Genomic DNA, 14,581 nt, shown 5'->3' with positions numbered 1-14,581 from the left:
CTCAACTGCACTCATAACTTCCCATCTTGATGCACCTGTAAAGGAATCAAGGACTGTGGAGTAAAGACAGGAAACTGAATTGAATTAGCTTCATTGTGATATGCACTCAAATGAGTACAGTGAATAGTTTATGTCACCACTTACAGTGCAGTCTCAGGTATTAAGGTACCTAGGTACTATCCTTAGTGACAGAAGTAAGAAAAAAGTTACATTCCAGCTATAATCAGTATAACCATGAGTCAGAAAAACAAGAAGCAAAGTAAGAAGACAGTCTCACAGTCTCTCACCAAGGGCTGTCTGCAGCAGACCAGCATGGGGGGAGTATCTGCGTGCTGTTACCACTGGCTGTCGCAATTCTCCGTACTGCACCACTGATTGCTGGTGTGCCCGTTTCAGCTGCTGGTCACTGGTGTGCCCGTTCCGATTGCTGGTCGCTGGTGTACCTCTTCTGACTGCTGGTCACTGGTGTGCCCACTCTGACTGCTGGTCACTGGTGTGCCCAATCTGGCTGCTGGTAACTGGATCACTTTCCAATTGTACCAGCCTCCACCACTTCCTTTGGCAGCTCATTCCATACAGGTACCACCCTCTGCATGAAAATGTTGCCCCTTAGGTACCTTTAAATCTTTCCCCTCTCATTCTAAACCTTTGCCCTCTAGTTCTGGACTCCCCACCCCAGGGAAAAGATTTTGTCTATTTATCCTATCCATGACCCTCATGATTTTATAAACCTCTATAAGGTCACCCCTCAGCCTTCGACACTCCAGGCAAAACAGTCCCAGCCTGTTCAGCCTCTCCCTATAGCTGAAATCATCCAACCCTGGCAACATCCTTGTAAATCTTTTCTAAACTTTTCAAGTTTCACAACATCCTTCCGATAGGAAGGAGACCAGAATTGCACGCAATATTCCAAACGTGGCCTAACCAACGTTCTGCACAGCCGTAGCATGACCTCCAACTCCTGTACTCAATACTCTGACCAATAAAGGAAAGCATACCAAACATCTTCACTATCCTATCTACCTGCAACTCCACTTTCAAGGAGCTATGAACCTGCACTCCAAGGTCTCTTTGTTCAGCAAAACTCCCTAGGACCTTACCATTAAGTGTATAAGTTCTGCTAAGATTTGTTTTCCCAAAATGCAGCACCTCACATTTATCTAATTTAAACACCATCTGCCACTCTTCAGCCTATTGGCTCATCTGATCAAGATCCCATTGTAAACTGAGGTAACGTTCTTTGCTGTCCCATACACATCCAATTTTGGAGTCACCTGCAAACTTACTAACTATACCTCCTGTGTTCATATCCATATCATTTTTATAAATGATGAAAAGTTGTGGGCCCAGTACCAATCCTTGTGGCCCTCCACTGGTCACAGGCCTCCAGTCTGAAAAACAACCCTCCACCATCACCCTCTATCTTCTAACTTCGAACCAGTTCTGTATCCAAATGGCTACTTCTCCCTGTATTCCATTAAGTCATTTTTTTAAATTGTCTGAATAAAAGTTCATTGCAGAAACAATGTTATGCCACAATGTTATAAGTCTTGCCACCTACTACAGGTTACAATTCATGGCAGCAAAAGGTATATTTAAATATCCTTAACTTAACCAGTCACCTGCTTCTCTTTGTGGAAGAAATTTTAAAAAGGGAGAATTCTCAAAGATAAAAATAGTGCCAGTGGCCTGACAAATACATTTTCAGCTACCACATGGATGACAGTACAGTTTGTTCTGTTATAATGCGATAGTTCCATTCCTATGCGATCCTGCATTATAAGAAAATCACATAATAGCAGCATAATTTAAACCAATGAGACCAGAACCACATTATAGCCAACATAAGTCAGGAAAGTTCGTGTTCTATAAATAACAGTCCAAATTCTTCAATCACATTATAGCCAATTCACGTTGAAGAAAGGCATGTTATAGCAGAACTGACTGTATATGGATTCCAATGGCTCTCTCATAGAAACCAATGACATGGTAAATCTGAATACCAATAACTTTTACAGACAGTGGAAGAACATTCTCAGTAAAACCTCTCTTCCTAAGCCAAGCTGTTTACTGTGACCTTCATATGTATAAGGCATGTAAATTTAGTAGATCAGTAATATCTTGTAGCATCCTCCACATTCTCTCTCGTTTCCTTATCCTGTTTGTTTGCACTTAAAATGACAAAGAAATGACTCCTATTGAGGAGAAAAAGTCCCCAAATCATTTTAAAGATTCCCAAGCTTCCATGTGCAAATAAAACTTTACTGTACAGATTTCCTCTTGATTCTGCTGTGTTTATTTTCTCGTGCTTAGTTACCTGTTGATGCTGAAGTGAAGTCAAATGCTCAGAAAATGTGAATTGGTTTTACTTCATGGGAGAGGGGGCATTGACGTAATTAGAATACTGATTCTCCTGTTTGATTCAGGACAGGAAAATATTTTTGACAGTGGCAGCAATCATATTGCAACGAAGCATGAAATAGGAACCTTGTGCAAATGTGTGCAAGACTAACATAAAGAAACCAGTTCTTTGTGCGACAAAAATCAATAATAAAATGCAAATCTAATTCCTGCATTTCACAGAGTTTGTTTGGTGACTCATCAAACAAAATGATGTGAGATAGGACCCTCATCTTCAGTTTGCTTTCCTTACATGACAGGACATGAGGTGTCACATTTTCTCATTTATAAACTGTTCAGAGTTTTCACACAGGATCTAGATGCTTTGATAGATATTGGTGCATTCTATGAGGGAGAGTTTTAGTGAGGAGAAAATCAGGCAGCATCCAGAAATGGGAACCCAGATGATTTAAAACAAAAGGAATTAATGATGATGTGTGAGAGGAGATTGTGCAGTTTGGGTAATATATCAGCCAAAGAGCATGACCTGTGACCCATGAAAGAGTAAATACATTCTATTCTCAAGATCTCAAAATACTGACTTTAAGATTGAGAGTCCTTGCATTGAACTTGAAGTGCATGTAAAAATAGGACCATTAGAATTAGAATTATATTTTATTTTCATGTGTACTCAAGTATAGGGATGCAGGAGTAAATGAAAATTTTACAATGTCACAATTCACAGTGTCATCTTAGGTATAAGGTAACTAGGTACAAAATCTGAGGTAAAAAGTATAAAAAGAAATAAGTTAAAAGTTCAACATTACAGTTCTCAGTATAAATTTGGAAATAAAGTCAAAATTTCAAAATACAGTCCCTCTTTAGCTATGGGTCTGCAGTTACTCCACACTGAGGGCTTGATATCTCTCCTGAGCTGGTTTCAATCAATAACAAAAGCGGTGATAACTTGGTAGAATTCTGGATTAAGGTTGTAGGTTCAATCCTTCATATTCCTGGTAGCTCCCATCTCTTTCATGTTGAGTAATTTGGAGGTTGGTAAATTGCAATTGTACAGGTCAAACAATGGTCTGAATGAGGTTTAAATTCAGTGTTAGAGCATTTTAAAACTGATTTTTGCCTTTGAGGAAAGCACAGTTGGCTATTCACCAACCTGTTCTAAAACTTATCATATCCTCCTCCGAGAGTTCAAGGGTACATAAGTCAGGAATTTACACGGAGGTGATAGCCCTATCCACTGGCAAGAACTTTGGAGGCAAATCCCTGATCTATTAATCATGAAATCCTCTACTGAATCTTGGGTAGATATGTCAGAGGACCTGAGTTCAATTTTAGCTCGACCAAGGCAGTGAAAATTAGACAGTTTGGCTGCTAACAAAGGACAGGTGACCTTCATGGAGATTAATTGTTTCGTACTATCTTTGAAATTAAGCTTCAGAATGAGACAGGCAGCTAAAACAAGTTGGTCACTTTGTATATTTATCAATTTTGGAATATTACTTTTCCAATAGGACATTGGTGCTTTAATTTTCCCAGTAAATGGAAGTCTCTGTGTTTTCATGAAACAGCTTGTTACTTGCGTGAAGGAGAAAGGGGCCATCTGTGCATGTTAAAAAAAAATGTTCCTTTAGGTGCCACAAGTAAAGCAGCATCTTTTGAATCTGGACTCCTTTCTTTGTGCAAGATGTCCCCTTCCCATGAATTATTTTGAAGCCAGCATCTGGCCTCAGGATGGCCAATCTATATCTGTGTGTGGAGTGCAGGGACAATATGATCTTGTAAAGGTGAAAGGTGGGACGAACATGTGCAGAGAACTTTGGATATCAAGAATCATGCAGGAATGGATGAGAAAAGGCACAAATTATGGTGGCTATCAAAGACCTCAACACCGAAGATACCTAGAGGAATATAGAGGGTGCAGAGGGTTGCTAAGAAATAAGGTGAGTGAAGCAAGAGAACATAGAACTCTACAGCTTAGTAATGGGCTCTTTGGCCCACGATGTTGTGCTGAATATGACGCCAAATTAAACTAATCCCTTCTGCCTGCCCTTGGTCCATATTCCTCCATTCCTTGCATTTTCATACGATTATCTAGAAGTCCATTAAATGCCCCTATTGTATCTGCCTCCACCACCAGCACCACCCCGGCAGCATGTTCCAGACTCCTACTACTCTGTGTGAAAAACATGCCCCTCACATTTCCTTTCCCCCTCTCACCTTAAAGGCATGCCCCCTAGTATTAGACATTTCAACTCTGGAAAAAAGATTCTGACTCTGAGCCCTATCTATGCATCTGCTAATTTTATAGACTTCTATCAAGTCTCCCGTCAGCCTCTGCAGCTCCAGAGAAAGCAACCCAAGCTTTTCTAGCCTCTTCTTATAGTTCATAACCTTTAATCCAGGCAGCAATCTGGTAAACCTCTTCTGCACCCTGTCCAAAGCCTCCACATCTTTCCTATAATGTTGCAACCAGAACTGAATACAATATTCCCAATGTAGCCTAACCAATTTTTATAAAGTTGCAACAGGACATCCTGAATCTTACACTGAATTATTTGACCAATAAAGTAAATCGTGCCGTACACCTTCTTCACCTCCCTATCTACTTGCGTGGCCACTTGAGACTGTGGATTTGAACCCCAAGATTGCTCAAGGTCCTGCCACCAACTGTATACTTTTCCTTTACTTTTGATCTCTCAAAGTGTAGCACCTCACAATTACCCAGATTAACTTCCATCTGCAGTTTCTCCACCCATATCTGCAACTGATCTATACCCACTGTATCCTTTGACAACCTTCTATACTATCCAATCTTTGCATCATCTGCAAACTTACTAACCAATCCATTTACTTTTTCATGCAAGTCATTTACATATGTCATAAACAGCAGAGGTCCCATTACAGATCCCTGTGGAATACCACTAGTCACAGACCTCCAGCCAGAAAAACACCCGTCCACCACTACCCTCTGCCTTTTTTGGGCAAGCCAATTCTGAATCCACACAGCGAAGTCATCCTGGATCTCATGCATCTAAATCTTCTGCACAAGTCTACCATGAAAGTCCTTATTGAAAGCCTTACTAAAATCTACCCTCATCAATCACCTTTGTCTTCTCAAAACCTGCCTGCACACATTTAGGATCTTGCCCAAATCCTCTGTCTCCAAGCACAAGTTCCTCCTTTATCATTGAGTGGTCCTACCTTCTCCCTAGTTCTTCTTTTGTTTTAAATGTCTGTATAGAATGCCTTGGGATTCTCTTTAACCGTACTTGCCAAGGTCATTTCATGGCCCTTTCTTGCTCTCCTAATTCACTGCTTGAATTCTTTCCTGCTTTCTTTATATTCCTCATAGGTCCTGTCTGATTTTAGCTCCCTAAACCTTATATACGCTTCTTTTTCTCTTTTGACTAAATTCGAAACCTCCTTCGTTATCCAAGGGTCCCTTACCTTGCCATCCTTATTCTTCCTCCTTACTGGAACATGCTGGCCCTGAACTCTCATTAAACAACTCCCACATGTCAAGTGTGGACTTGCCCAATAACAGCTCCTCCCAATTAACACTCCCTAGCTGCTGCCTAATACTGATGTAAATTGCCCTCCCTGAATTTAGTACCTAGCCAAAAGGTCCTGCCTTATCCTTGTTCATAGCTATCTTAAAACTTAAGGTGTTGTGATCACTGTTTCCAAAATACTCTATCAACTGAGAGATCAGTCACCTGGCCAGGCTTATTAGCCAATCAAAGGCCCAGTATGGCCCCTCTTCTGGTTGGATTATACTGCTTCAAGAAACCCTTTTGAAACCAGTTAACAAATTCTGCTCTGTCGAAACCTTTTGCTCTAAAGGAGTCTCAGTCAATATTGAGGAAAATCAGAAGTCACACAGCACCAGGTTATAGTCCAACAGGCTTATTTGGAATCACAAGCTTTTGGAGCGCTGCTCCTTCTTCAGGTGAAGTGACTTCAGAGCAGAGCTCTGAAAGCTTGTGATTCGAAACAAACCTGATTTGGAGATGCCGGTGTTGGGCTGGGGTGTACAAAGTTAAAAATCACACAACACCAGGTTATAGTACAACAGGTTTATTTGGAAACACTAGCTTTCAGAGTGCAAATCCTTCATCAGATGGTTGTGGAGAATAAGATTGTAAGACACAGAATTTATAGCAAAAGTTTACAGTGTGATGTAACTGAAATTATATATTGAAAAGATCTGGATTGTTTGTTAAGTCTCTCATTTTTTAGAATGACCATGTTGGTTTCAGTTAGAGTCATAGAGACATAGAGGTGTACAGCATGTACAGATCCTTCGGTCCAACCCGTCCATGCCGAACAGATATCCAAACCAATCTGGTCCCACCTGCCAGCACTCGGCCCATATCCCTCCAAACCCTTCCTATTCATATACCCATCCAAATGCCTCGGAATTGTTGCAATTGTACCAGCCTCCACCACATCCTCTGGCAGCTCATTCCAGACACGTACCACCCTCTGCGTGAAAAAGTTGCCCCATCGGCCTCTTTTATATCTTTCCCCTCTCACCCTAAAACAATGCCCTCTAGCTCTGGACTCCCCCACCCTAAAGAAAAGACTTTATCTATTTACCCTATCCATGCCCCTCATAATTTTGTAAACCTCTATAAGGTCACCCCTCAGCCTCCGACGCTCCAGGGAAAATAGCCTCCGACCCTCCAGCCTATTCAGCCTATCCCTATACCTCCAACCCTGGCAACACCCTTGTAAATCTTTTCTGAACCCTTTCAAGTTTCACAACATCTTTCCGATAGGAAGGAGACCAGAATTGCATGCAATATTCCAACAGTGGCCTAACCAATGTCCTGTACAGCCGCAACATGACCTCCCAACTCCTCTACTCAATACTCTGACTCCCACACACACCCTCTAACAGATGTATACCCTTTTAGACTCATATACACACACAATCTCTCACAGACACTCATAACTGCATCCCCCCCCCAACACACACCCACATGCACACATACATATATAGGTTTTTGGGATGCATTTGTACTTGCAGAATTACATTTTATTTTGCTCAAAAACTGCATGAATCCATGTAAGAGTCTGTAAATATGTTTTTTAGATTAGAATCAGTCTGACAATTGTGGCACAGACAGTCTCACAGGGAAACTTACACCATCAATATATTATCTGGGCCGACATGACACCAATTATTAAAATTCACTTGAGAATGTAACTTTTCAAAAAAAAGCTTTGCAATTTATATATGGAAAAACTGAAACCAACATGGTCATTCTAAAAGATAAGAGACCTAACAAACAATCCAGATCTTTTTCAATATTTCATTTCAGTTACATCACACTGTAAACTTTTGCTATAAATTCTGTGTCTTACAATCTTATACTCCACAACCACCTGATGAAGGAGCAGTGCTCCAAAAGCTGGTGCTTCCAAATAAATCTGTTGGACTATAACCTGGTGTTGTGTGATTTTTAATTTTGTCCACCCAAGTCCTACAGCCTTGGTCTGTACAGAGTGAAAATAGGCATCTTGTGGAAGACCCTTTATGCTCTAATGGAGAGACTACCAGCTAAATGAATTAGATATTATGAGATGAAAGGCTTACCTTGTCCATATGAATTTGAATATTGTAAAGGTAAGTAAATGTATGGCCAATAGTTTTTATGAGCTATGAAAATACTTCTTATAGTTATCAAACTTGGAAATTTGAGCTTGTAACTTTTAAGGGATTAGACAACTCCCCTCTCCTTATTTCATATGGCAACAGAAAAGGAAACAAATCAAATTAATATCTAAGTCAGACCAGAATCCAGACCAAAGTTTCTGATGTAAGTAACAATGTGGATATTTTGTAAGCTGCCTGTGAACTTCCTCAGAGAACAGAATTTGATATACTCCAGGGTCTGATCAGGAGCTTCCCAGTCCAATAATGGGGATATTCTTCCAGTAATAGAGAAGCCTACATGTGACTCTAGGCCCTCTGGGAAATTAGGCATGAGCAATACATGTTGGCCTTGCCAGTGACACTTATCACCTGTGAATAAATAATCTAAACTTTAGTCAGACCTCAGAGAAGTGTAAAAATAATAGCGAAAGAATAGGAGATTTCAACTTCTCCAATACTAACTGAGCTAGACAAGGTGTGAAAGGCTTTAGATGAGTCAAATGTCTTAAAATGTTATGAGGAGAGCTTTTTAAACCTGCATACAGAAAGTCCAAAAAGAGAGCGAACAGTCCTGCACCTAATTTTAGGGAACAAAACTGGGCGATGGTAAAAGTGTCATTGGGGGAGATCTCCATGATAATGACCTTAATTTCTTTTGTGTGTTTTTCCTTAGAGCAGGAAAAGTTGCAGAGGGGTAGGGGGTCTCCGACAGAGATATACTAAGTTCTAAGGGGCTTAGAAAGATTAAAACTATTCTCCTTAGTAGAAGGTCAATATCCAGGGTGTACAGATTTAAGGTCAGAGATAGGGAAGTTCTTTGACCCAGAGGGTTGGAGGTATCTGGAACTCAGCGCTTAAAAGGGTGCTTGAGGTGTGAATCCTTAAAACACTCAAGAACTATTTAGATCATTTGAAATGCTCTCACATATAAGACAAAGAGCCAAATGTTGGAAAATGAGATTAGAATAAATGGATGTTTAATGACCATTGTGAACAGAAATGGACCAAAGGGCCTCTTTCGTATTGTAAAAGCTATCCAACTCAGTTCATTACTATTCAGTTTCCTAAATAGGGTAGACACTGAACAATCTCGACATGAAAGACGACAGAACAGTTACCTGGCAACTGCAACTCACTGCTGGCTGCAAGGAGCTTCCGTTTTCCTCAGCAAACGTCACCTCAGGACACAGACCATGGGCACCACTCACAGGTACCCTGCTCACACAGTCATTGGCACCTCTCACTTGCCAACTCCGCTTGACCATTGTAGCACATCTCTAATCAACTGGCAAACCAGTTAGGAAGCACAGACTTACATTGTAGAGCACACTAGTAATGAGGACTGAAAGGCTAGGGCATAGGGATATGATCCAGCTCATGTAATTGGACCAGACAGCATCTCAGGGATGTTTGCTTACTCTCTTCATCTTTGCTCATGCATGCTGGCACTATCTGTGCCTCGCCTGCCATGCCAATTAGTTTGTTGGCACTTATCAGAGCCAGAGGCTATCAGGCTATTGTATTGATGAGCTCTTTTTTCTTGTGCAGACACATTGACAGACTGCTTGTCAGTGGGAGTCTGTCCAGATGGGTAAGAAGGGACATCTTACTGTATGGCACTACAAGACAACAAGCTAACACCCTATGGCATGTGCCAGCTGCCTGTGCAAGAAACATACTTCAACTAAATGCCCATGTTGGAGATTGGGTGGTATTTAGTCCTCAGTCCAGTCGGAGGGGTTGGGATGAATGTTATCAGTCAGGGAGACATGGTGTTTTCAGTCAGTGACACAGTCTGGACATAATCCAGGGGCATGGCCATGGTCAATCATCAGCTTGGAATGCTCACCATCATTGGAGTGATCTGATTATAATTCAGGGAATGAGCATCAGTCCATCCTGCAGTGATGCAGCAGTCAGGTGAATTACATGTTGTCAGTCAGGGAGTTGCAAAGGCAGCAGTCAGTGTCTGGTTAGTCATGTCCAGGGTCGAAGTCCGTCAGATATCTTGAGTATCAATCCCAGCTATCCATTTGTCAATTATTAAGAATGTTGCAAGGACGCCTGTAGTGTGGGAGAACTGTGGTAAAAGAGATAGGGGAGTCCAGGCTAGGGTGGAAATGCAGAGGAGATGGAACAAGAACGGTGACCAAGGGAACCAGGCTTGGTGGTGGTGGTGGTGAGGTGGGGGGGGCTGGGGTTTAATGACAGACAGCACCAAAGGGCATGGTAGGCTTCGGGAAAAGATGCTTTATTCACAGTGACCACCATCATGACCTTCACTGGGAAGTGGAGAAGAGCTAGCTGCTATATGTCTTTTTTCCATTCTATGTCACTGCTCTTAATTAGATTTTGGACATTCAAACATTGCCAGAACACCCATCTACAATGGGTTGTCTTTCTGATTGCTCAATGTCATTTTTTATTGCTCTTCAAGAATCTATCCTTGTCTCCTCCTCCAAACCCAAAGGCTATCACTTGACAACATTATGTGAAATTATCCCATTGGTTTTCCAAAATTCATGGTGGTTTGGTGGCTCAGTGGTTAGCAGTGCTGTCTCACAGAGCCAGGGGCCTAGTTTTAAATTCAGCCTCAGGCAACTGTCTATGTGGCATTTGCATGTTCTCCCCGTGTCTGTGTGGGTTTCCTCCAGATGCTCCAGTTTCCTCCCACAGTCCAGGGATGTGTTGGTTAGGTGAAATAGCCATGCATAATGTAGGGTTACAGGGATACAGTAGAGAGGGGTGAGTAGGTAGGATGTTCTTTGGAGAGTCAATGTGGACTTGTTGGGCCAAATGGCCTGTTTCCACACTGTAGGGATTCTCTGGATCCAGAAAACATTGGGAAAAACCAAGTGCAATGGCCTGCTTTGTTAGGTGGAAACCTAGAGAGCAATTAAACAAAAGGCAGTAATTATAATCACAAACTTGTTTCTTTTCTGCAATTCTCCCCCCCCCCCCCCATAATAACCTGCTCTTTTGAACAGAAAAGGAGGACAACTTCAGGAAAATTGTTTTAAATATGCAGAAATGATGCCATGGAGTGACCTGGAGTATGATGCGGGAGCCTGAGTGGGGTTGGGGGATGTGAAGGGAAGTATACTGGGGCCAGGAGGGAATTAGTGTCAGCTCATCTACAAGGTACATCCACCAACTCTGCACTACCAAAGATGGTTTGAAAGCAATTCACTTAGAAATTACACATATCTCACAACTGGGTTCTTTTGACATATGAGGGCTGGAAATAATAATTATTACAAATGAACATTTATTAACTATTTACAGAGACATGGTTCAGAAGGAGTCCATTAGAATCATTTTCTCTCATTCCTCTGTTCCATATGATCTAACATCACTGAAATTCCATTCCAGCTAATAACATAACAGCTGTTAATCTCTTATCATACATCCCCACCACCCCCGAGTCTTTCTTTTACTCCTTAATGATTTACATTTTTCATCCTGCTGTCATTTACTCCACTAGCCCTGCCCCTGGAGTCATTGTTACGCCCTCTGAGTCAGAAGGAAAGATGTTGCAGTTGTTTGATTAATTTGCCTGACCACATTCTCATTTCTCTAAAAGAAGATGCAAAAACACAGGCTCCCTGTGAAAGATCATGTGAACAGTCCACTGAGGTAGCCGGGGCATCTTTGACTAAAGATTAAAGACATTAAAAACGTTACTTTAGTCAATCATGTAGAAAGTGCAGTTATATATTCAAATTGCTTTTCAGGCTGAAACAGGGTAATGGCTAATATTCAAGATAATATTGCAAATGTTAAGGGGGGGGAATAAAACCTGTTCACAGGACAATATAATCAATGTTGCATCCAAATGTGTTGGAGATTCTGAAAGATGTTAAGGTTTCAGTGGCTAGAAACAAACTTCATCTGCCAAACGGAGTAAGTAGAAGGATCATAGGAGCATTGTTCTGTGAACTATCATTGGTTGAGGCAATTTCACTGGAACCCATTCATTGTCCATTGGGAACGGATCCAAGCTTGTAACTAAGGGGGAGAATTCTGGGAATTCTGCCAACACATAGATGATGTTCTCGGCTTCACTCTTTGCTTGATTGTATATAAAGTACTGCACTTTTTAGTTGTACTAAGCAGCCTTATTCTGCGAGGTTCATGTATTCCCACTTGAGTGCAATTAATACTTTCCTACCCAAACAAAATTGGTAAGAAGTCCAACAGTGTTATAAAGCTGTCATTGTGTTCACATTTGCTGTTGCTGGTGTAAAGGGAAGCAGATGTAGTTGACTCCACTCTTTATCAATGCAGCTGTGTCTTCCGGGTTTAATCTCCACATGGGATTGACTAAAGGTAGCAGCCACACAAGAAAAATAATATCTAGGTTTTTTTTAATCATTCATAGGATGTGGACACTAATGGTTGGGCCAGTATTTATTACCCACCTTTAGCTGCCCTTGAAAAGGTGGTATTGAGCTGCTTTCTTGAACTGGTGCAATCCATTCAGTGTAGATCGACCCATAATGCCATCAGGAAGGGAATTCCAGAATTTTGAGCCAGTGACAGTGAAGGAACAGTGATATATAGATCTAAGTCAGGATGGTGAGTGGCTTGGAGGGGAACTTGCAGGTGATGGCATTCTCATGTATTTGCTGTCCCTGTTCTTGTATATGGTCGTGGTCATGGATTATTTCTTTATTGACTGAGACCAAGAAAAATATTGGAGAAAAGAGAATTGTATTATAAATACACAGAGGATCCTCCTCAAGCAGTAGATCTACAAGAGTAGAGACATTTTGAGATCTGGTATGGAAAAAACATAGTTTGGCTAAATGTGGATGAACATGTTCAGAGTGTGACTATAAGATAAACATAAAGATCTGAATACAATGGAAAATGTCTGTCCAAAAACACCTGATTTTCCAAACAAGAAGAACAAGCTTCTGATAAATTTACAGACCTCATTTTCACTACATACTGCTGTTATTAATTATTATATAACATTATTCATTGAACCAGAAATGTACTTTGGTTGCATTAAGTTAAAGGTTGCATAAATATCAAACTGGCACACAAAAGAGAAATATATTAACATGGGAATTGATATACAAATCATGACAAAGTACAAATAAAAAAGTTAATCAATGAATTACATAGAGGCTCGAAAAGAATAAGATTAAATACTCTGCATATAACGCACATAGAATTCAAATTAAAACAGATAAACTGTGAATGCAAGTAGAACTGAGTAAGTATGATCCTTTAACCACTATTTTTATCCTTACTAAGATATGACTGAGGGATGATTTAGATTGAGACCTGAAAATTGAAGGGTAAATGATATTTAGGAAGGATAGGAAGTTATGGAAACATTAATTAAAAAGGCATTAGAATAATAGAGAGGGATAACCTGAGTTGAGGAAACCAGGATTTAAAACATAAGCACATAAGAACTAAGAACAAGAGTAGAAAATTCAGCCCTTTGAGTCAGACATTCAAACAAATCATTCCTGATCTCATTTGACCTCAATTCCACTTTTCTGTCTGTTCTCCATAATCCTTTAATCGATTGCTAACTAAAAATCTGTCTATGCCCTTCTTAAGTTTATTCTGGCATCCACAGCACGCTGGGATGGTGATTTCCACAGATTCACGAACTCTTCAGGAGGGGTTTGTGAGGAGAAGAGAAGCTATAAGGGCAAGAACTCATGTGTGGGAACAAGTAATGGCTGTGGTATTTGGAGTATAAAAGAAGAAATATTGGGAGCTTGTCAGATGGGTATGACAATAATCATGGGGGATTTTAATTTACATGGACTGGAAAAATCAGATGCTCTAATATAATCTATATGAAGAGTTCATAGATGTTTTCAGGATAGTTTCTCATAGTCAAGTAGCAGGAATCATGATATGATTGGATTTTACAATTCGAGAGAGAAGTGACAGTCCAAGACTAGTATTGTAAACCTAAATATAAGTGCAATAATGAGGTAATGAAAGCAGAGTAAAGTGAATTAGCAAATTAACATAAGAAATAGGTTAATAAAATGTAGTAGCAGAAACTTAGGACCTTTTCCCGAAAACACAGAATAAATACATTCCAATGAGAAAACAATTCCAAAGGGAGGACCAAGGATCTGTGCCTAACTATAAAAATTAAACATAGCATCACGTTTGAAAGAAAAAAAAAGATGGCTGGCAGAAGAAAAGTTTGGACGTAATATAAAATAAAGCAAAGAATGACTAAAAAAAACAGCAGGAGGGAAAAACATAGAGTAAAAGAGAAAGCTGGCTAGAATTCTTAAAACAGTACAAGTTTTGACAATTTTTTTAAAATAAGAGTTGACAAATAGAGAATTAGGAGAAAGTGAGGACTACAGATGCTGGAGATCAGAGTCAAAAAGTGTGGTGCTGGAAAAACAGTCAGGCAGGCAGCCTCCAAGGAGCAGGCAAATCGACGTTTCAACTCTCTTCATTAGTCCTATAAAAAGTGACTCTTTAAAATTAGCAATAAAAAAAGAAATGGCAGACAAATTGGGCATATATTTTACATTTGTCTTCACTAAATGAAAGAGAAGAAGTAAC

General features: G+C 40.3%; 1 long non-coding RNA gene across 3 annotated transcripts in view; it reads right to left on the bottom strand.

Annotated features, from left to right (window-relative positions):
- Positions 1–11,108: 11,108 nt before the first annotated feature.
- Positions 11,109–14,581, bottom strand: part of LOC122560605 — a 160,801-nt gene continuing 157,328 nt past the window's right edge. For all 3 annotated transcript variants that reach the window (XR_006314775.1, XR_006314777.1, XR_006314776.1), the window contains exon 5: positions 11,109–12,698. This is a non-coding gene — a long non-coding RNA (uncharacterized LOC122560605). The remainder of the gene's footprint in view (positions 12,699–14,581) is intronic.

The sequence above is a fragment of the Chiloscyllium plagiosum genome, chromosome 2 (assembly GCF_004010195.1).
Source record: "Chiloscyllium plagiosum isolate BGI_BamShark_2017 chromosome 2, ASM401019v2, whole genome shotgun sequence".
NCBI classification, from domain to species: domain Eukaryota; kingdom Metazoa; phylum Chordata; class Chondrichthyes; order Orectolobiformes; family Hemiscylliidae; genus Chiloscyllium; species Chiloscyllium plagiosum.
Note: the sequence above shows the minus strand (reverse complement) of the source record. Positions and strands in the feature narration are given on the sequence as shown.